This window comes from Mustelus asterias, chromosome 12 (assembly GCF_964213995.1).
Source record: "Mustelus asterias chromosome 12, sMusAst1.hap1.1, whole genome shotgun sequence".
In the NCBI taxonomy this organism is placed as follows: Eukaryota; Metazoa; Chordata; class Chondrichthyes; order Carcharhiniformes; family Triakidae; genus Mustelus; species Mustelus asterias.
The window spans coordinates 18,887,060-18,911,895 of NC_135812.1; the positions used below are offsets into that span (position 1 = coordinate 18,887,060).

Consider the following 24,836-nt stretch of genomic DNA (forward strand, 5'->3'; position numbering starts at 1 on the left):
CATATTTGTTAGCTGTAAGGCACTTTGGAACAACCTGGGCTCAAAGGTGCCAGCATAATGCAAGTTTTTCTTTTATCATTGCCTTGTACAAAGTTGTCATGACCTCTTTTCTATTATGTTCTATTGACAAAGCCCATAATGCTACATCATACCTTTGTTTATGGCTCCACTCACTTGCACGCACATTTTAAAAGGGAATTTTGTATCTGTAATTCTGTATTGGCATTTCTCTATATCCTTTAGTGTCATTTCATTATATCCCCTTTGCTTTTACGTCCACTCCCCATTTTAAAAATGTATTCACATAGTTCCACTGTAAATTGCATCTGTGACCTGTCTGCCCATTCAATTCTCCTGAAGTCTTTGACAATCCTCCTCACCAGGTGCTTATTCTTATAGGTTAAACATGCATGTTCTACAATATAAATATTAAAATAAAATGCTTCGGGATAAAAGGTTTAGTTATAATGTAGCATTGTGCAACTGCATTTTATTTTACATGGTAATTTCAATTTACGTGATCTACAAATCAAACAGCCAAAAAAACTGGTTAGTCAAGGAACAAAGAATAGTGAACTTTGAGTCAGAAATCAGAAAGTTACAAATGCTTTTGAGTAAACAACGTGACAAAGAGACAGGCAGGAGCTAAAGCAGGTGAATGCCTCCGTTTGCAAGCTTAAAAGTTCCACCAAAAAAACCAAAAACAGTAAAACAAAAAAGTATAAGCTCCTCAACAACCCCATCCCAGGATTCTGATCACTCAGAATACTAGAAATGTAAGGCACATTTTGTAGTCAGCCTATTCAAAATAAGTCCTTTCAACAAAACAGCTGCATTAATGGCACATTTAGAAAAGAGTGTATAAATGGGCTGCTGCGGTACAAAGATATAGGTGGTGGTTTCCCCCCCAAAAAACTGACTACCCAACAAGCTGGGAAATAGGAGAGTTTCATTGAAGATTTTCATCTTCAATACCCCTACTACCTTTCCCCTCAGAATCCAGTTAAGGACCAGTAACTTTCTGTTTAAAGCAAACATAAGACCATAAGACATAGGAGCGGAATTAGGCCACTCGGCCCATTGAGTCTTCTCCACCATTCAATCATGACTGATATTTTTCTCATTTCCATTCTCCTGCCTTTTCCCCATAACCCCTGATCCCCTTATTAATCAAGAACCTATCTATCTGTCTTAAAGACACTCAATGACCTGGCCTCCACAGCCTTCTGCAGCAAACAGTTCCACAGATTCACCACTCTCTGGCTGAAGAAATTCCTCCTCATCTCTGTTTTAAAGGATTGTCCCTTTAGCCTGAGGTTGTGCCCTCTGGTTCTAGTTTTTCCTACTAGTGGAAACTCCTCTCCACGTCCACTCTATCCAGGCCTTGCAGTATCCTGTAAGTTTCAATAAGATCCCCCCTCATCCTTCTAAACTCCAACGAGTACAGACCCAGAGTCCTCAACCGCACCTCATATGACAAGCTCTTCATTTCAGGGATCAGTCTTGTGCACCTTCTCTGGACCATTTCCAAGACCAGCACATCCTTCCTTAGATATGGGGCCCAAAACTGCCCACAATACTCCAAATGGGGTCTGACCAGAGCCTTACACAGCCTTAGAAGTACATCCCTGCTCTTGTATTCTAACCCTCTCGACATGAATGCTAACATTGCATTTGCCTTCCTAACTGCCAACTGAACCTATACGTTAACCTTAAGGGAATCCTGAGCAATTACTCCCAAGTCCCTTTCTGTTTCTGATTTCCTAAAAGCATTTTCCCATTTAGAAAATAGTCTATGCCTCCATTCCTCCTTCCAAAGTGCATAACCTCACACTTTTCCGCATTGTATTCCATCTGCCACTTCTTTGCCCACTCTCCTAATCTGTCCAAGTTCTTCTGCAGTCCCGCTGCTTCCTCAATACCACCTGTCCCTCTACATATCTTTGTATCATCTGCAAACTTAGCAACAGTGCCTTCAGTTCCTTCCTCCAAATCATTAATGTATATTGTGAAAAATTGTGGTCCCAACACTGACCCCTGAGGCACACCACTAGTCACCAGCTGCCATCTTGAAAAAGACCCCTTTATCCCCACCCTCTGCCTTTTGCCAGTCAGCCAATCCTCTATCCATGCCAGGATCTTATCCTTCACACTATGGGCTCTTAACTTATTTAACAGTCTTCTATGCGGCACCTTGTCAAAAGCCTTCTGGAAATCTAAATAAATCGCGTCCACTGATTCTCCTTTATCTAAATTCCTTGTTACCTCTTCAAAGAACTCTAACAGATTTGTCAGACATGACCTCCCCTTGACAAAGCTATGCTGACTCAGTCCTACTTTATCATGCACTTCCAAGTACTCTGCGATCTCATCTTTAATAATGGACTCTAAAATCTTGCCAATGACCAAACAAAGTTTGTAACATTAGTTACCTGCTAAACAAATGAAGCCACAAGTTGCCACAGCTTTAAGCAAACATAATAAACTTTACTATACAAAGTCAGAAAAGTAAAATAATCAAAAAGAGCAGGGGATCCTGATACCAACCCTTAAGGAACATGGTATACTTTTCCCCATTCTGATAAACAGCCATCCACTTTTCTTTGTGTCTCTTAGCCAATTTTATATCTGCACTGTCACTGCTCCTTTAATTCCATGTACTCAATTTTGTTTACAAGTCCTAGGTAGCACTTTATCAAATGCCTTCTAAAGTCCATATTCAAAACATCATCATCAACCATCCCTCCTTGGCATTTAATGGTATTAGCATAGAAAGATTTACACACAGAAGGCGGCCATTCAGCCAATTATGCTTGTACATTGCTGAATCCCCTACCATCAACATCCTGGGTGTCAACATCTTAACTAAAATTTGAATGGACCAGCCACATTAATACCATGGCTACAGGAACAGGCCAGAAAGAGGGTATATTATGGCAAATAATGACGAATCCTACTGCTTGTACCATGATGTATTCTGATGTTGCTATGCTTGAAGGATACTGTTTGGACACCATCATTGTAAGTACAATTCCAACAATACTCAGAAGGTATATAAAATCAGGACAAAACAGCCCACTTGACTGGCACTCCAACTTTAAACATTCACTTCAACACTTGAGAAATGAAGTCAAGATCTTGGAGATATGCAGAAGTAATATAGCAGAATAGTATGAAGGATAAAGGGACTCAAGTTATGTGGAGAGACTAGGAAAGCTGGAATTGTTCTTCTTAGGGCACAAGGGGCTAAAATGGGATTAATAGATATGTCCAAAATTAAAGCAGTTTTGAATGTAAATAAAAATAAATTGTTTCGCAGAAGGGTCAGTAAAGAGAAGACACAGATTTAAGACAAAAAAAATCAAGGGAAAGAAAAAGGAACTTTTGAACGCAGACCTAAAATGTACTACCTTGTGCTAAAAACAGTGCTGTAAGCCAGTGCTCAAAGATTTGGACAACAGCATAAATCAATGTTGTCAATAAATACAGGGAGAAAAGGCGAAGCAAAAATCAAAATTATCTTATTCGCCCCCGAATAAACTAAAAGTAAATTCATTAATCCTGTACTCCCATCAAGCATGGTAGCCCATCAGAATTAGTGTTGTTGCATTCCTTATCTTTGACTTGTGCTTCCTTCAAATTTAGCTCATTACTGAGAATGAAATCAGTGAACGCTTCACATTTTAACAAATAAGAAAACTTTCTAATTTCATGACAAAATAACACAAATTTTCAGAATTATTCCATTATTAAGAAAATTTATTGAAGCTTTCATGATAAAGGCAGTATTGTGGAGAAATGTGAACCTAGAAATCTATCACCTGGATCAGTGTCTGAATTAGGAGCAAGCTTTTCACTCAGCATGTTTTTGATATGATGAAATCTATACTTTGATATCCATTTTCAGTAACATAGCATAATACCAATAGGCTTAACATTGTGTTCATTAAGCAATAGGGCCATGCAACATAACATTTGTACACAAAGTACTCTGTAACAGGATCTTATGTAGGCTTGATGATGACATTTCCTGACAGGAAAAAAGTAAAGCTCAACATCAATATGCTTGTAACAAAAGGTACGATAGGGTCAAGAACTTCCTGTCCTCTTCCAAAACACATATAGAAAATTTTAAAATTAACTTTCATTATTTTGGTCAATATGTATGTACAACTTGGATTAGAAACGTTTGATTGCTGATAAATTCATGAGTTAATTTGTGTCATAACATGTGGTCAAGCTGAAGACTTCTGGCACCACCATCCAAACACCACAAAGCTGATATTAGTCAGGCTGAATCAAGTTACATGGACGACTGGTATTTTGTTCAGTCCAATGCTGAAGGTCAGATCTACAATTCATTGCTCACAGAGACAAGTTACTTCCACCTTCACTACTTTCCAACTTCAGCAAAATCTCAGCCGTGTTTTTCTGAACCCCAGATCCAATTACTCCAACACCCGATTCTTCACTCGCCATAAACTTCAACTTGTCCAAAACTCAAGTGTCACTGTCCTGTCAAGCACAAAATCTCACGGATGCAATACTACCACCCTCACTGAGTTATGTTATCTCTTGATCCCCAAAAATGCATTACAATTAAATCCTCATTTTCATCTTTTTGATTTGATTTGTCACATGTATTAGTATACAGTGGAAAGTATTGTTTCTTGCGCGCTATACAGACAAAGCATACCGTTCATAGACAAGGAAACGAGAGAGTGCAGAATGTAGTGCTACAGTTATAGCTAGGATGTAGAGAAAGATCAACTTAATGCAAGGTAGGTCCATTCAAAAGTCTGATGGCAGCAGGGAAGAAGCTGTTTTTGAGCCGGTTGGTACGTGACCTCAGACTCTTGTATCTTTCTCCCGACGGATGAAGGTGGGAGAGAGAATGTCCGGGGTGTGTGGGGTCCTTAATTATGCTGGCTGCTTTGCCGAGGCAGTGGGAAGTGTAGATAGAGTCAATGGATGGGAGGCTGGTTTGAGTAATGGATTGAGCTACATTCACAACCTTTTGTAGTTTCTTGCGGAGCCATACCAAGCTGTGATACAGCCAGAAAGAATGCTTCCTATGGTGTATCTGCAAACGTTGGTGAGAATCGTAGCAAACATGCCAAATTTCCTTAGTCTTCTGAGAAAGTAGAGGCTCTGGTGGGCTTTCTTAACTATAGTGTCGGCATGGGGGGACCAGGACAGGTTGTTGGTGATCTGGACACCTAAAAACTTGAAGCTCTCGACCCTTTCTACCTTTGTCCTTGTTGATGTAGACAGGGGCATGTTCTTCTCTACGCTTCATGAAGTCGATGACAATCTCCTTCGTTTTGTTGACATTGAGGGAGAGATTATTGTTGCTGCACCAGTTCACCAGATTCTCTATCACACCCCTACTACCTTTCCCCTGTTCAGATCCAGTTAAGGACCAGTAACTTTTTGTTTAAAACAAACGAAGTTTGAAACATTAGTTACCTGCTAAACAAATAAAGCCACAAGATCCACAGCTTTAAGCAAACAAAATAAACTTTACTATACAAAGTCAGAGAAGTAAAACAATTTACAAAATCTAACTTATACTCTAACATTCAGAATTGGCATGAGGCAAACATGAATTAACAGATAAATTGTGGTCAAACACACCACAACAAATGCTCAGTGGCAGGTGTGACAAGGACAAATCCCATTTATTTTTCAGCAACCCACCCACACATCAGTGACTGCTATGAACCCCAATATCTTGTTAAAATGTTTTGCTCATTCACAAGGGATTTAAATTCTTCACTTTAGAAGACCTAGCCTCAGAATTCCTTCAAAAGCTCCACTGATTTGGACTGCTTCAATGACTGTTCACCTCCTGATGGTTCAATTTCTCCTCCTGTGACTTCATTCCATGGGATTCACAAAGCTGGACTCCTGCTGCTAATTACCAGCAAAATTTCAGCTCTTTTGCAGTCCACTAGCTTCACTATGCAGGCACTCCATTTAGGTTTCTCTGAACTCCAGTCTCCTGGCTGTGATCAAGTTAGAAATGCCATGTCCTCCCCCCCACAAGACTTCTCCTGAGCCCTAACTGCCTCCGGAATTGAACCAGCAACCTTCCGTCACCTTCTCCCCATGACTTCCTGGAGTCGTAACTGCCTGGAGCATGCGAACAGCAGTATCTTTTGGATATTTGCCTCTTCTTCTTTTCCAAAACTCTCACACTGCCAGATATATTGAACACCGAGGACAAGACAACGTAAAACCAGAGGTTGGAGTTTTCGACCAACCCCATGCCTCAGAGACTGGATACAATGTGTATCATCGAACTTGAGGTGCCCAGACCTCGAACTGAGATTGTGAAAGCATGGCAGCCAATACTCAAATTTGGCTGAGAATTCATCCCCAGCACCAATTGAACCATAATTTCCCTACAGTGCAGAAGGAGGCTATTCAGCCCATTGAGTCTGCACCGACTCCGAAAGAGCATCTTACTCAGGTCCAAACCCCTTCCCCACACCCCTGAACGTTTACCATGGCTAATCCACCTAATCTACACACCTTTGGACACTAAGAAGCAATTTAGTATGGCCAAGCCACCGTCGGGAGGCCAATCACACAGATAGTCCTTCTCCAGCTCCATCTACTCGCATCAGCTAGGATGTAGGACACACCCCATGCAGCAAGGACTGAAATTGGGACCCCATTGAGAAAACCTCCCCGTCAATTGACAGGATTCTCTTCTCCGTTTCATCCATTCTCTTCAGGATATTTTGCAGTTCATCAACATGAGCAATAAAAATCTGTGCTGGCAAGCCGAGACTGTCATCTACGACTTGTGAAATAGGAAGAGGTTTGCCAAAATGAGACCAATTGTAATGATTTCATATTAAACATTTGTTAAAATAAATTTTAAAAATTATAATTAAACATAAGACCACCATGACATAATGAACAGTACTTTTAAAACATTTCTGAACAGATCTTTGCTTAAATAAACTTCCCTTTAAATGGCAACAGTCCTTACAGATACTTTAATCTTTAAAATTCCAGTAACTTTACCACACAATGTCCTGCAGTTTTTGGATGTTCACTGAGGGTTACAGAAAATCAGATTTCCAAGTCTGGATTCATCCACACCATGGGTGACATTTAGTGAGCCAGTTAGTCGCAGGATGCAAATCCCATTATGAATTATGACCGCAAAATCTTATGAGGACCAGATTGGGATTTGTGTCAGTGAGATCTTGGCTTGGTATCCTCCCCACCAATGGCATGAACCTGATTTGCATAAATTGAAATTAATTTAAATGTCATTATGCAGCTTTATGCTGTATCATCTAGCCACATGGAATATTCCCCCTGCCCGGCAGCATAACTTCATGCCAGTGCAATTCACTACGGGTTTTCAGAAATGAAAACCATCGAGATGGCCACACCAGGGGTGTAGAGGTGTGGCAAGTGCCCCCCAATACATCTGTGATGCAGGGGAGGGGTGGGTCCCCGCACAGCTTATTTGGGAGAAAGGGTGTCCTCCATGGCCATGGGGAGCTGGGAGGGAGTGGCACCCTTTAGAAACGGTACCCAACAGGCCCCAAACCACCCCGCTCCCTGATTTCTTTTGACAGATTTTCAGAAGATCTGGTCTGAAAACTTGGCAGGTGTTTCTGGAGAGAAACATGCTGGTTTTCAGTCAGAACCTGATACTTTGCCATTTCTTGGAAGAAAATGCCACCTCATGTCTGCTTTGAGATCCTACCAGCCACCACCACCATAGTCTTCACTGTTCTCTCAACTGTTTTTTCCCTTTGATCTTACCTTCTATTGTTCCCTACAATCCTTTGAAGTTCCCTTTCCCAAAATTGATTAACCTCTTTCATATAGTTATCATATATAAAAAGTTAAATTACCTTATGGTTCCTCATCTATTTACAATCTTCAAACTGTATGTTCCCTTTTGAAATACAACAGCCAACTCCAAACCATTTTCCCTTTGCCTTATATAAATTCTTATCCAAGTTCTTCTGGCACCCTCAGTTCATCAACATATCAAACCACTTGCCTTTGCACCCTTCTTATGATGTTTGACTTTTGCAGGATTTCTGTCTCTAATCCCATTAAACCAGTCATATCTTCGTAAGCTTGTTTTCTAATATATACAAAATGATATGATGCCCCAAAAACAAGAAATATTAGTACCCCTTTTTCCTGACAATGTTTAATGGGTCGTCCAGTTCTGACAAAAGATCAGTAAGCTGAAATATTAACTCTGTAATGTTGGTCGAGTCGCAAGAGCATGTACCACCAGTGTACCTGGTGGATGGTGTTCTCACGTGAGATTATGGCATCTGTGTCAATGACCGCGCAACCTCAAACAGACCATTCTCCGCAGCAAACTATCCAGCCTTCAGGAGAATAGTGACCACGACACCACACAATCCTGCTACAGCAACCTCTTCAAAACGTGCCGGATCATCTCACATGAGAACACCATCCACCAGGTACACGGTACGTACTCTTGCAACTTTGCCAACGTTGTCTACCTGATACGCTGCAGGAAAGGATGTCCCGAGGCATGGTACACTGGCGAGACCATGCAGACACTACGACGATGGATGAATGGACACTGCTCGACAATCACCAGGCAGAAACGTTCCTTTCCTGTCGGGGAACACTTCAGCAGTCAAGGGCATTCAGCCTCTGATCTTCGGGTAGCGTTCTCCAAAGCGGCCTTCAAGGCGCATGACAACGCAGAATCGCCGAGCAGAAACCGATAGCCAAGTTCCACACGCACGAGGACGGCCTCAACCGGGATCTTGGGTTCATGTCACACTATCTGTAACACCCTGGGCTTGCAAAATCTCACTAACTGTCCTGGCTTGAGACAATTCACACCTCTTTAACATGTACTTAACCTTCACTTGCATTGTCTGCACCTATAAAGACTTGATTATCTGTTAAGACTCGCATTCCAACCATTATATTGTAAATTGAGTCTGTGTCTATATGTGCCCTGTTTGTGAATCCAATCCTCCACTCACCTGATGAAGGGGCAGCGCTCCAAAAGCTCGTACTACCAAATAAACCTGTTGGACTTTAACCTGGTGTTGTGAGACTTCTTATTGTGCCTACCCCAGTCCAACGCCGGCATCTCCACATCAAGGTATTATCAAAGTCATGAGAGCATAGTAAGGATATCTGCTTTCTCAAAACATCAATTAAAAACCCCTCTGTTTCAGTTCATATAATAGCAAAAACTGGTTTGAAAGTGGGATGGGGAGAAGAGAGAAAAATAAAAGACAGTGAAAAGTGCCAATTAACTCTATTTTATAAGATAATTAATTTGAGGCTCTAATATGAATGTATTACACAGAATTGTCACTTGGCTCAGTGATGTCTTGAATCCTGGGAAGTATCCTGGGAAAAGTTTGTGCTGTTAGTGTATTCCAGAGCCATGTCAGAAAGGGACATTCTAGTGTCAAATAATTCAATTGCTACTTTGGTTGCTGTACGAGTGTTAAAATTTGCTTCTGTAAATTGAGTTGGGGGAAAATCAGCCAGAATTCTTTCTTCGGATTACTTTTCAGTATCCTTGCTGGAAAGGACATCTCCCAATCAGCTGAACTGTATAAATCATGCTTCTACACCATGAAAAATGTGCAAGCTTAGATGTAATCGCATCTGAGCTACTATGGTGAAATCCTTATGTACAAGTACATTTAGATCAATTTTACAATATCAATTTCTGAATTGTAATAAAATTATCTTTATCAACAAACAATCCAACATAAAATTAAAATTGACTTGATTACTGCTGTCATTAATCAATGCAATCCGGTGGATTTCCCAAGATTTTACCATATATGTTGAGGTCCTATGTCAGCACAGAGATCAGATTAGACACGAGACTTTTTTTATTTGCATGAGCAACAGGTGATTATTGCCTGTTTGTAAAATAACTCCTTTTCTTCAAGAGCCTTTTCCTTTAGTGTAACATAGCAAGGAATATATATACCAATTTAAAAGTTTCCTTTAAGTAAGCCCCATAATGAACTTCCTGCAAGTTTATTGAATCTTTGCAACATCTCTCAATTTATGTTGAAGTAGAAATTTCTTAATGGGGCCATTTCAGCCCTATGCCAAACAATGCTATTAAACACTACAGTTATAAATATGAAGATTCTTTCATCAAAATTCTGCTGTGGTAAAGGTGACAAGACTGTCAATGTTTGCAAACATTACTCTAGTGAATTGGCAGCAGCTTCCAGAGACCAGGCATGTGCAGAGCAACCCAGATATCCAAAAATCTTTGTCAATGAGCCCAAGGTCCTCCAGCGACTGCATTATGGAGGTTCCCACAGACTGCAATCCCACTTGCAAGTATGATTTGATGAAAACCTCTACTTCTAAGCTGGCAGTTTCATTGTAAAAACCCTTGAAAAAATTTCACCATGTTGAATGAGGTGTAAATTGGATTATAACAAAATTACTGCTATATTCACTTCCTGGCTGAAGAGCAAATTTTAAAAATTTGTGGAATTGTCAAATTTCTGTAAAATAATTTTCAAAGTCCACAGTCTTTTAAAAATTTTATTTTTAAAAAATTGTTTATTTCAGTTTATATCTTAAACCAATCAAAATCAGTTACTTCACTATCTAAATATTAATTCAATTTAAATTAAGTGCTTGGACTTTCACGGTTGCGGTGTGTGAATATGTCAATGTAATTGGCTCCTTCCGTACTTACTGACATCACTGCTGCTGGATGCCAAGGCATCCCTTCGATTTGATGCTAGATTTAAACTGCTGTCGAGAGAAGGGAAAAGAATGTCACAAAGATCACTTGATCTTTGTTGTCATCTTCTCTTGAGTTCAGAGAGTGCCTTTGCTTTGCTACCGACACAAAATCCAAAACATTATTAACGTGGCATTGTTACCTTAATTTAGGTCAAGTAGGTGAATGTCAGAGCAGAGCTTGGATCATCGGTTCTTAAAGCATTCAACCAAATTTTTAAAGTTGAATGCAAAACCCACTCCCTTTCTTTGTTTAGTATCAGACACAGTTATAGATTTGCTGGTTGTTCACTGTGCACTGCAGGCAATTATTTTTATAGATGTGAAACTGATTGAAGAGATGCGTTTATGAGGAACACATAACTCAGCAAGTTTACATTGACAACTAGAGGTCAGATTAAAAGCAGTACAGGCTTTACTCCATTCACACATTGCCAGTACAAGTGTGATTTTGAATAGACAAAAAGCAACACATCTGCAAATGCTGGAAACCAAACAAAAACCGAACATGCTGGAAACACTCAACAGGTCAGTCGGCATTTATAGAGAAGCTAAAACTTGAAATGCAAATTTATTTGCTGATTTTAGATACTGACTGACCATCTTATAAAATCATTTAGATTGGATTAAAACAAGCATGGGCATGTCCAGCAAGAGTAAAAAAATAGCCACCCTATTTCTTTGTTTACAAGACTATTTGATACTGTCGCAATGACAAGCAACTGAATTAAGATACCCTGTTTATATTAACAGTATATTAAGTCCACTAAAATAATCAGCTATTCCAAGATTTGCTTGCAGTGTTTACATTGCTAACCAAACTTAATCCAATCCAGATGTTAGCATCCTAGCTCTGGATTCAAGTCCATTCAGGCAGATTTCATGGGATTTGTAACCAATATAAACAGTGCAGCTTCATTAACACCATTTTTTCCCTCCCAAGTCTATGGGCCTGAACTACAATTGTCAGCCAGACAGTGCATCAATGTGCACATATTTTAAGAGAGGGCAATCTCTTAAATTTAAGGATGGGCAACATGAAGACACTCTAATATATTATGTATAGGCCATGATTCTCCCAATCCCATTCTAACTCCCTCCCTCCCTTCCCTGGGAAAACCGGAGTGTTTCTCGCTGCCATTAGCAGCACTTGTCAGGTGGGATCCATCCATCTGATTGATACAAATTTATGCATCATGGAACAGACCCCGGCCAGCCCGGCTTTTCAGAGATCGGTACGCCTTTCTATAGTGCACCCCAATCTCAATGTGGGGACCAGAACTGTGTGCAGTTCTGGTCCCCACATTACAGGAAGGATGTGGAGGCTTTGGAGAGGGTGCAGAGGAGGTTTACCAGGATGTTGCCTGGTATGGAGGGGAGATCCTATGAGGAGAGGCTGAGGGATTTGGGATTGTTTTCGCTGGAAAGGCGGCGGCTAAGAGGGGATCTTATTGAAACATATAAGATGATTAGAGGTTTAGATAGGGTGGATAGTGATAGCCTTTTTCCTCTGATGGAGAAATCCAGCACGAGGGGGCATGGCTTTAAATTGAGGGGGGGTAGTTATAGAACCGATGTCAGGGGTAGTTTACCCAGAGGGTGGTGAGGGATTGGAATGCCCTGCCAGCATCAGTAGTAAATGCGCCTAGTTTGGGGGCGTTTAAGAGATCCGTAGATAGGTTCATGGACGAAAAGAAATTGGTTTAGGTTGGAGGGTCACAGTTTTTTTTTTAACTGGTCGGTGCAACATCGTGGGCCGAAGGGCCTGTTCTGCGCTGTAATGTTCTATGTTCTATGTTCTAAAAGGCAGGCCCCCTTTCCTCCCACAATCAAAAAGGTGACCTCAGCCGCTGACTGGGGAGAACACCAATCCCTCTGCAGAGAGAGGGGCACCCTCCTCACGACTACCGAGAAAATGAGCCACAACCCCCACACCAAGCAGGCACAAGTGTGACCTGACCACCATGCCATCCCCTCACTACCCACCAGAAAAAGACTATGATTTTGGGTACCCACATGAGCTTCCCCAGACTCCCCATGGTACCTCCCTTGGCATTGTCAACCTTGCACTGCCCCCTGGCAGTGACACCCTGATTTGGTGTGGTGGACTCGGAGTGGGGGCTCGTCTCCCTCGGATTCAAATGTGCCTGGTCCATGTTTCTCAGGATTAACTACCCGCTTGCGCCGGGGGGGCGGGGGGAGTGCGCCCACTGCCTGATTCTTCGGGTCAACACGAATCCGACCATGTACTAGTGGGCACAGAATTTGGGGCAACCCCTAACCAATTTATGTAAGCAGTAGGAAGTGAATTGAAGGATGTGACAACCAATCTTCTTTTAATCCCATCAAATTAGATGCAAGAATGGTGTATATAAAAGCTGTTAAGCCTGAAGGAAGAAAACTAAGAAAAAGATATACCTCTATATGGCACCTCAAAATCTCTCAGAAATGTTCCATAATGTATACAATGTAATGATTCTTTTGTGAAACTATATACCCTAAAGAGCGATGAGTGTTTTCTTGATTGAACACTTTTAAGTTACCAATGCCCTTCCCAAAACTTGATGTGGACTTGACTGTAGGAAGCCTGACATCAAAACTTAAAGACATAAAAATGGAGAGTATGGCTAACTCTGAAGAGAATGATAAGCATCCTCAGAAAGATATTGGAGGTTAGTAGATTGACCAAAGAAATGTTGGTGAACATTTATGATCAGAAGGGATGTATTTGTGGAGGGAGGAGGACAATAAACATACATTGAATGACAAAGCTTGAAAAGGAGCAAAAACCTGGAATTAAATGTACAATTCTTAAAAAAATTAGAGAACAAAATTAAGCGGTTAAAACATATGGGGTCCTAGGTTTCATAAACAGTAGCAGACAGTACAAAAACAAAGCAGTCACAATTAATCTATAAAAAGCATTTGACAGGTTGCAGTTAGAATACTGTGTTCAGTTTTGAGATTGCTATTTTAGAAATAATGTCAAGTCCACGGAGACAGCATAGAAAAGATACAAGAGAACCTTGAGTTAGAAAGGCAGAGTTTGCATTAGAACAAAACATAAGAGGTGACCTAACAGAATGTATTTCACTAATTGGTGAGTTTGTAACTGGAGGGCAAATATTTAAGATTGACTAATCTTTGCTGACTGCAAAAAGAAGAAAAAAGAAGAAAAAGGAAGTGCGGTTATTATCAAAAAAATGCTGAGTATTATATGGTCATGAAACATGACTAAAAAGTGAATCCATAAGAACTCTTAAAAAGAAAGCAGATAACATCAGGATGATGATGGAGGAAAGCCCTAAATTATGTGTGGGCATACTGAACTTTTAAATAAGACCTGTGGTTTTAAAAGAATCATAGAATCCCTACAGTGCAGAAGGAGGCCATTTGGCCCATTGAGTCTGTACCGACTCTGACGAGTATTTTTCCCAGGCCCTTTCTGCCACCCTATTCCTGTAGGCCCACAAAGTTACCATGGTTAATCTAACCAATCTTGGGACACTAAGGGGCAATCTAGCATGGCCAATCAACCTAACCTGCACACCTTGGACTGTGGGAGGAAACCAAAACACCCAGAGGAAACCCACGCAGACATGGGGACATGCAAACTTCACATAGACAGTCACCCGAGGCCAGAATCAAACCCAAAAATTGACATACAAACCAAAGATGGCTGAGTAAATTCAGTCACTGATTGAATTGCCCGTGGGTGATACTAAGAACGAGCCAATGGAATCAGACCCCGTTTCCAGACAGAGACACATTAAAATCACAAAAGCCCTACAAAAGCTAACCGCCATCTCCAGTGGGGATGGTGGGAGCTAATTATCATCTCAGCAGGAATGATCCTCTGTGCAATGTGCCAGACCAGTTTGTGGATTTTTGCCTTCCAGGAATATACAAAGACTGGGATAAAAGCCAGCTGCAAAACGTTGTTAGTGTTGGCTAGTGCTGGGTGTGTCAACATGTGGGACACAAGAGGGAAAACAGAAGCAGACCACAGCAAAAGCTTTTTGGAGGCAACTCTGTCTCAGAAAGCTGAAACAAGCCAAATGTGCAAAGAAACGGTTAAAAAGCAGATACAGCCTCTCAGCTAAGCTACAGAACACTAGGGTCACAAAACTAATGATTCGCCTACTGAAGTCACCGCTACAGGAGTCACTAATCGCAACGGCCACTATCTACTCCTCACAAACAAGCCAAAGACTGCTTTGTATTTTTTTTAAACTTAGTTACTTTTGGACTTGGTCCTAAATTGCGTGAATGCATGCACTTTATAATTTTTCTCGCATTTAGTAGCTGATAAACTCACTCTTTAACTCAAGAAAGTTTGATTAAATTGGCTCCTTTTAACACATAAATATATTAGGCTGGGAAACTGTATCCCACAAGAAGGGATCTTTCTTAAATTAATCTTGTTACGACCAACCAAGGGGATTGAATCAAGGGAGAAAAGCAAATTACTGCGATGCTGGAATCTGAAACCAAAAGAGAAAATGCTGGAAAATCTCAGCAAAGCTGATCAAAAATGGCTGACCAAATAGCTTTGGCAAAGGGTCATCTGGACTCGAAACGTCAGCTCTTTTCTCTCCTTACAGATGCTGCCAGACCTGCTGAGATTTTCCAGCATTTTCTCTTTTGGTTGAATAAAGGGAGCCAGTTCACCCCTCCTTACCCGGGGCATAACAATTTGGGGTATCCCATCTGGAATTTACAAAATGGGGGAAACCTCGTTTGGGGACCAGTCACAACAATAAACGCATCAAAAGAAAAAAAAATATCGGGAGAAAAGGCAAAAGCATGGTATTATGAAAGTTTTTCCAGAAGGTAGCACAAAACATAAAGGGATATTGCTGTAAAATGATATCAGTTCATTTGAGGATGAAATATTGTCAGAAATTAGGAACAACGCTATAATCATTTCCAAATAATTCCATTAAATATTTATTAACCATGTTAACCAGTAAAACAAGCAAACAGGGACTCAGTTAATGTTTCATCTGAAGGGTAGCATCTCCATAGTGCTACAATAAAGTGCCATCCTAGATGATGTGCTCAAGGGCGTACGCCAAAAAATATCTGACTCAGCCAATAAGTACCAACTGAAACAAGCCGACATGATTCCTGGGCTGAACTGTTCCAAAAGCAGTAGTTCTGCCATTAGAATGCATGGCGAATGAAACCACGGCTCAGCAAATGTTCTAATTTACAGCATGCCTTTATTGTTTGCAAGGAACATGAAATGCACCGTCTACAGGAAATAATGAAGAAAAATCATTTGGGGTTTACCCACCTCAGACTTAATTCAGTTTGAATTCTATCCAAATACAAGAAAAGATTAAATCACATAAAGCCCCCCTTCACTTATCTTTCTAATTCAGCACTGATGTTATTTTACTGACATTGATTAATTAAATTGCATGATACTACCTCTGCAGCCACCATATCTAGAAAGGAAAGGCTCATATAATATTTACAAGTCCAAAGATTACAGGAGGTACAAAGAAACACAATATTTTCAGCACAGGAAATCAGGGATATTTTAGACTCCTGTGTGCGTTGTCAGCAAACATAAAACGTTGCTTTTCTAACCATGGGCAATGTTTGTCATTCTAAACCCAAATAGTCTCGAGTTCAAATTGAGTTAACAATTTGAGGTAGCTGTAGTCACCTGAATTGAAGTTTACTCCTTCATAAATCCTCTTCACCCCCACACCTCGCTCTCATTGCTAACTACACTGAATCACACCCATTCTTCACGTCACTGAAAGTACACAATGACTCTAATTGCTTGTTTATTGTTTGTGATTCATAATCCAAGCCCCAAATATATGGTCAACACTTCCTCTAGAATTTTAAACTATTCTTAGAAAATACACACAGTTTCTTAAATACTCCCCCAGTTAAATCCTGCATAAAACAATTATGACTTGTGAATAAAGTAAAGAAAGCATTAAAACCAACTTGCCGTTTATCCCGTCACATTTGTTTTTCATTAAACATATTCACTAGTAATAAGCCGATATAGTCAGTCACATCAACTCTTTCTGCCATTGTGCTCACAATTAAAATGGCGGACTTTCTAATGTGCAGACTACATACCTTGTAAGAACCAATCGCAAAATAATAACAGCTAAAAAAAATAGTTCTGATGCAAAAAGTAGATTTGGCTACATATAAAAAAATGCTATATTATTTTGGAATCTTATTTAGGAATTTCTTAAGGTCTTTAAATCATCGTGACTATCAATTGAGATGACATTTTAGTGCAAACAAGTTCTGTAATCCACCTTAAACTAGGTAATGGGAAATATCACATTTATGTATTTTAAGGTTGGTGCAAAACCCTTTGCTGTAGCATAACTTGGGAGTCAAGGAGTTGATCAGACTCAAGTCACTGAAGCAGGAATACAAAACCTCCTGTTGTCTCATATTGCTTAGACTTTACATTTGAATGTAGTATAACCTATTTTAGGTTACTTAGACTTACTTAAAGGCTTCACCGTGTCAAATAACATGAGGCAGACAAAGCACACATGCTTATGTTTGTTTCTGCAGATCATTTATCCTGGAACAGGTCACTAGCCTGTAATCAGACGCCAAAGCTTGAGGGATGCGACTCGACAGCAAGCATAGCAGACTTTCCCGCTCTTACTATCTGTCATAGGAGTGCTGGAAGGATTTACAGGTTGATAATCAACATTATGAACGCACCTTCCATAACCATCAAGTCCTGGGCTGGAATTCTCCAAAACAAATTCAAAGTGTCGAATTTGCGTGAAAACTGGAGTAATTCATGCTGTTTTTTTCAGTGGGAGTTCAGAGAAGAATCTCCCACACTCTGTGCACTGCACAGGCCATGATGTGGAGATGCCGGCGTTGGACTGGGGTAAACACAGTGAGAAGTTTAACAACACCAGGTTAAAGTCCAACAGGTTTATTTGGTAGCAAATAATTATTTGGTAGCAAATGTGTGGCTTTTGCTACCAAATAAACCTGTTGGACTTTAACCTGGTGTTGTTAAACTTCTTACACTGCACAGGCTACCAGCATGGATATTATTAAATTTCATTGGGCGAGGCCTATTCCCGCTGGAGAGGCTGAAATCTGTGCACTGGGCAGACTACTGCTGGCCTCCCGATCACTGGCCAGCCCCGTGATCCCCGCAACGCAGTCCCTGTGGCCCCCAGGGCCTGATCGCTGGCCCCCAACCATTCCTGGCCCCAGCCCCGAACCCCCCCCCCCCCCCCCCCCCCCCCCAGCCCACCATGATCTCTTCCCCCCCCCCCCCCCCGACTCCCTGATAGTTACTGCCCCCCCATATGCCTTCCTACCCAGCAGGCTGACGTCCCACATCGTCTGGTGCCCCCTCCCCAGCCCGCCCCGATCGCTGATCCCAACTGCAGAGTGGCAGCGGGACACCCCACCTCCACTGATTGCCCCCCTAAGCCCCACCCGCAATGTCTTGCCCCCTTGGTACTGGCCTATGCCTGGTGGACAGTGCCAAGATGCCCCCTGGGCATTGGCACTTCACCCTTGTGCAGTGCCAGGAGGCACAGGCTGGCATTACCAGGGAGCCGATGCCCAGGGGACACCCCCATCACCACCCGACCCTGTGGAGAGCCCTGATTGCCCCCGCATCACTCCAGCGGGGTCGGGCTGCTAGTTTCCCGAAAGTGGGGAGCTACTCTAATCCCTGCTGGAGTGAAATACTCTTGACGGGGGGAGGGGAGAGGAGGGGGTGCGGTGTGAGGGGTTAGCGGACCCGGAGACTTCAGTCCCAGGCCCGCTAATTGTATGCAAGAGATACTTAAATGAATATTTAAATAATTTCTGCACCTCCCACCAATTTCCGGTGCGGCGCAGACACCGGTGCTGGGAGACGCTATTGCGGCAGGAATGCATGCGCGAATCCCACGCATCACCCGCCACAAGATTCTCCCGGCCCATGTGCTAAAAAATTAGGGATGGGAGAATTGCGGCCCTAGTGTGGAACTTGAACCTGGAGCTTCTAGCTCAGAGACATAGATACTACCACTGCACCACAAGACCTCCGAGTGAAAAATAACACTTGCATATAATAAAGCTGTGAAACTCCAGGCTTCTAATAGGAAGCTGAGACATTTCCCAGTTCTCAAAAACAGAATAAAACAAGATTAAATGGCAGAATGATTTTTAAAAACTTGAAATAGAGCACAAGTTGCAAGTCACTGCTTGCACCTCACTATCAAAGAAGGTCCTTTTAATGATGCAGCAGCTGAGGTGCCTCTTGATTCTTCCGCCCCAATGCAAACATGATTTCAGATATAACTATCCTCCTGTTCAAGGAAACATGAACTTTCCTGCCTTTTAGTCTTTCAGCAGAGCTATTTGTGAAAATGCATTTTTTTCAAGTGAAGGTTTGAGGTTGGCAATGTCACCACTGCAGATATTGTTCAAGGTACACTTTGTATACACTGGATTGCAAAAGCAAACAACATCCTATGCAACAATGATGAAGGTAAAATAAACCTTCTCATCCTCTTGACTTGTCCTATTTCCACCTCTGTATCACCCAACCTTGCCCCTGCCTCAATCATACCTTTGTTACCCCAATCTTTACCATTCCAACTCACGACTGACATTCTACTCTTTAACTCCAGTCCATCCAAAACTATTGCCCGTGTTCTAACTTTCACTCTCCCATTTGCCTATCACACATGTGCTCACTGACCTGCACTGGCTCGGAGTCAAATCAACATCTTGATTTTAAAATTTTCATCCTTTTTTTCAAATCCCTCCATAGCCTCACTCCTCACTTTATCTCCTCTACCTCCACAACATTTCAAGGCATCTGTGCTCATCTAATTCTGGTCTCTTGAGTATCCCTGATTTTGATTTACATCATTGGTGGCTGTACCTTCAATTGTCTAGGGCCCAAAGCTCTGGGATACTAAGCAGCCCCATCAAATCTCTCGACCTTGCTTTCCTTCTTTAGGATACTCTTGAAAATCTATCACGTTGACTAAGCTTTTGGTTAGCTGCCCTAATATCGCCTTCTGTGGCTCATACTGAGCAGAATTTTCAGACTTTTCGCACCAGTGGTATTTTCTGGTCCCGCTGCAGTGAATGGAGATTTGGCTGAGCGCCAAATTCTCTGTCCTCCCTGCAATGGCAACATGGCCTGAACGGCCAACAAGATTTCGCCCATTGTATTTTATGATGTCCTTGTGCATCAACATGGGACATTTTATGATGCTAAAGGTGCTACATAAATCTAAGTTATTGTTGACTGTTTTGTCAATGTAATCCAGTAGTATCAGTGTACCATAAATATTTGTGCTCCAAGTTATCATGGTTTAAATCAGGGCTATCCAAACTGAGATCTGCGGCACCCTTGCAGGGGTTCTGTGCTCAGTTTGGCCACAAGTCCCAAAAGAAGCGATGGCCAGGGGAGTTCACAAAGAGCTAAGGGTGACAGTGGGTGAAAGAGTGAAGGCAAGAGTGGGAGCCGAGACAGAGAGAGGGGTGGGGGCCGATGGCTGTGGGTGAGGGAGTGTTCCTATTAAAAATAAAAGGCAAGTAGTAGTTGAAAAACAGAACATGTTTATTACAAAAGTAAATCAACACAATAAGACATTGTTTTTGTGTGTTTGTTCTTATTGCACAATAATCCAAAGGTCGTGAATGTAGCCCAATCCATCACGCAAACCAGCCTCCCATCCACTGACTCTGTCTACACTTCCCGCTGCCTCAGCAAAGCAGCTAGCATAATTAAGGACCCCACGCACCCCAGACATTCTCTTTTTCATCTTCTTCCGTCGGGAAAAAGATACAAAAGTCTGAGGTCACGTACCAACTGACTCAAGAACAGCTTCTTCCTTGCTGCTATCAGACTTTTGAATGGACTTACCTTGCATTAAGTTGATCTTTCGCTACACCCTAGCTATGACTGTAACACTACATTCTGCACTCTCTTGTTTCCTTCTCTATGAACGGTCTGTTTTGTCTGTATAGTGCGCAAGAAACAATACTTTTCACTGTATGTTAATACATGTGACAATAATAAATCAAATCAAATCATTTTTTGTGGTTTAATTCTTCAATATGGTAAGAATGTTTTTCAGAGATTCCTTCAGTACTCTGGGGGAGGGGGGGTTTTAAAAGGGTTCCACAGCTGGAAATGTTTGGGAAACCCTGGTTTAAATAATCCAAATAAAATCAGTATATCTGCTATACATAACATTTTCTCAGAGATCAACATACAATCTTGATAGAGTTTACAGTGCAGATTGTTCCACAAAATAAGTCTACCTCCAAAAGTGATATTAAGATTATGTTTTCCTTACCAAGTAGGCAGGTCATCTAGCAAGTTTTATCACGTGGTTTGGAGCTTCACAGCAGTTAACAACTGTTACTGCCAGTTGCATGAAAACTGCTGTTATTTCTACCAAGGTGCAGGTCTGGGAGAAAGTAAACTGCCTATTGTTGTTAGAGAATAGTGTAGGCAGCTTAATTAAAGAACAGTCACACCCACCCAACTACCTAGTTCTAGTTGAAGATAAATGCAAGCAAAAGGAAAAAAGAAATAAGCAGATTTTATAATGAAGTTTTAAAAGTTTATTTATTAGTGTCTACAAATAGGCCTACATTAACACTGCAATGAAGTTACTGTGAAAATCCCCTAGTTGTCACACTCTGACGCCTGTTCGGGTACACTCAGGAAGAATTTGGCATGGCCAATGCACCTTGGGGACATGGGGAGAATGTGCAGACTCCAAGATAGTGACCCAAGCTGGGAATTGAACCCGGGTCCCTTGCACTGTAAGGCAGCAGTGCTAACCACTGTGCCACCCTAAAATGGTGGCACTGAAGAATTGCTTTGGCAGTGTCCAGGTAGTAGGTTGTCTGCTTGCCCTGACAGTGGGAAACATGTAGCATAAAATAAAAATAGGACATTCAAATAAACTTTTAAAGAGGCTGTACTAAACTTACAAGATCTTTTGTATATTTAATTATAGTAATAAAGTGCAATGATATAACCATCAAGTTGCAAACTGTATCAGAAACAGTAGAGATTATTTAATTGACACATGCACACAAAACTGCACTGTAAAGTTCTAGCAACTGCAAGATCAGATTATATAATACCTTGTTGTAGTTTGGATAACAGACAAGAAAGGCATTGCACAAAATGGAATTCAATGCCGAAAAATAGCTTCTGCATGTTACAGAATGATGACTAAATATTTACACTCTTATATGCCTAATTTGCAAAACTTGCAGTTGAAACAGAACACTTTTACTTTGCCCAATTTTCCATCCTTCTTCCTCTGTTCCTCTCCCGAAGGCAATAATTTGCTTAGGTGGAGGTCCCTAGGCATTGGCAGCCCTCTGGCACCTTGCCAAGCAGTAATTTATCACACAGGAGCCAACACTGAAGGTAGGCTATTCAAATGTCGGGGCTGCCCTGGTCGGGTGCTCATGCACATCTTCTGTGCCAACAGGAGTCATAGGATACGGATCAAGGGTAATCCGTATCCTGGTTTCTCTGCTCCTAATCAGAGGATAATGATATCAATTGGGCCATTCTATTTTTTTTATTTTACTCCATTCTTGCTGTTACGAAGCCAATGCAACAGGGTGGACAGGGCAAAACCTTAATCCTTCTCCTTGCATGCTCTAAAACCAATACAAATTGAATCCAAATTCATGGCTCCACAAGAGACACATTCAAGATCCACGCTTTGCACCTGATCTTGGGCTTGATCTTAGCCAAAAGGTCGAGAAGCAATCTAATGTTGCACTTCTCCCCGTTGGGGAATTGAACCCTGATTCCCCTGCATGACAGGCGGGGATACTAACCACTATACTAATGAAGAAAAGACCATTATATTAAGAGTAGGTCATTCAGCCCCTTGATTCAGTTCTGCCATTCAATTAGATCATGGTTAATCTATACCTTAACTCCACTTCCCAGCATCATTTTTACCCCGAATACCCTTCCCTAACAAAAATCTGTCATTGTTGGTTTTCAAATATTCAGTGGAAACCCATCCTCAATATAGCTTTTCTTTTATGGCAGTGGTGGGGAGAATAGGAATTCCAGCATTTCCCTTTGTATAAGGAAATGCTTTCTGACATCACAACTGAATGGCCTAGCTCTATTTTTGAGCCTGTTCTGGACTCTCTGACCAGTCTAAATAAAGTAGCAGTGTGTGACCATTTTGGAGATAGTCACCATAATACAGTTAGTTAGCATAATTATGGACAAAATAAAGATAGGACAGAAGCAAAAGTTCTAAATTGGGGCAAGACAAATTTTACAAAGCTGAGACGTGATCTGGTGAAAGTGGACTGATTACAGCTACTTAAAGGGAAATCAGTGACAGACCAGAAGGAGGCATTCAAAAGCGAGATCCTATAGGCACAGTGTAAACATGTTCCCACAAAGAAAAAGGGTGGTATTGCCAAATCTAAAAATGGTGCGAGGCCTGTAATTATTTAGCCTATGCCTCGCACCATTTTTAAATAATGTTTGCAGACTCAAATCCTCTGGTATCTTGCGAGTATTGAAAAATGATCTTCATGGCACCTGTATTTCCTTTCTGACTTCCCTCTTACAGCATGGGATACAATCCATCTGGTTCTGGTGATTTATCTACCTTTAAGGATGTCAGTACTTCCTCTCTTATTATACTTATTGGATCTAATAAGACCCAGTCCAGAAACTCCAAGGTGTTTTATTAAGTTAGCCTAGACCCTAATTTTACATTTGACTTTGGAATGGATGAACATAAGGTGTTTCATTCCAGATATGATTCAAGTGACCAAACAAGGTTTATTTAAGAATACAGTTGAGAAGAACACAGTTGAAGCCAGGCTGGCTTCAGGCAAATTATTAGAATCAATTCTGAGAGCCAGGATAAACTTTCACTTAGAAAGACATGGATTAATCAGGGTGGTCAGCGTAGGTTTGTTGAAGGAAAGTCATGTCTTACTAATTTAATTGAATTTTTTGAACAAATAACAAGGAGGGCAGTATGGTGGCACAATGGTTAGCACTGCTGCCTCACAGCACCAGGGATCCGGGTCCAATTCCGGCCTTGGGAGACTGTGTGGAGTTTGCACGTTCTCCCTGTGTCTGTTGTGGGTTTCTTCCAGGTTCTGCAGTTTCCTGCCACAGTCCAAAGATGTATGAGTTAGGTTGATTGGCCAAGGTAAATTGTCCCTTAGTGTCAGGGGGACTAGCTGGATAAATACATGAGGTTACGGGGATAGGGCCTGTTTGGGATTGTAGTCAGTGCAGGCTCGATGGACCGATTGGCCTCCTTCTGCACTGTATTCCATGATTGATGAGGGTAATACAATGGATGTGGTCTATATGGATTTTAGTCAAGGTCCCACATGGCAGACTAGTCAGAAAATCAAAGGTTCCTGGGATTTAGGGAATATGACAAATTAGATCCAAAATAGGCTCAGTGACAGGTAATAAAGGGCAATGATCGACAGATGTTTTTGCAAATGGAAAGTGGTTTTCAATGCAACAGTTTTCCAGGAGTTAGGTGTTGCTTTAATCATTCAACTTCTCTTGGGAAACCATTCTGCTAAAAGAGTCAAAACCATCCTGAGTCTTCGATTTAAATTGGAGTATTGGATGATTTCCAGTGCAGGGTAATTGCCCATCGGAAGTTTAAACTTCCTGGGCAATTGCCATGCACTCACAAACAGTAAGGTGGCAAAAGGGCAAGATAATCAAATTTGATGATGCCGGTTATGAAATAGATGTTGAGTGAGAACTCCCTTTCTTGAAATAATGTAGTGGAATTTTTTAAGTCCATCTGAGACAGCAGCCAGGATCTCTGTTTAATACCTCACCTGAAGAAAACAGCATAATTTACCTTGTTGACAAAGAAGTAAAATTTCAATTTTTAAACAGATCCATCAGAGGGCAGTTCAATGATTTATATAATTTAAGATAAATCCTTGGCAACCCAAGCAGTACAGTGCATCATATTTTTAAAAAAGATCTGACCGACTGAATAAGACAAATTTATGACTATTGGATAATTTGGTATATT

General features: G+C 41.3%; 1 protein-coding gene across 2 annotated transcripts in view; it reads right to left on the bottom strand.

The window, feature by feature from the left end:
* Positions 1–24,836, bottom strand: part of LOC144501293 (protein phosphatase Slingshot homolog 2-like) — a 169,854-nt gene that overhangs the window by 94,656 nt on the left and 50,362 nt on the right. The gene's annotated exons all lie outside the window — the stretch shown is intronic.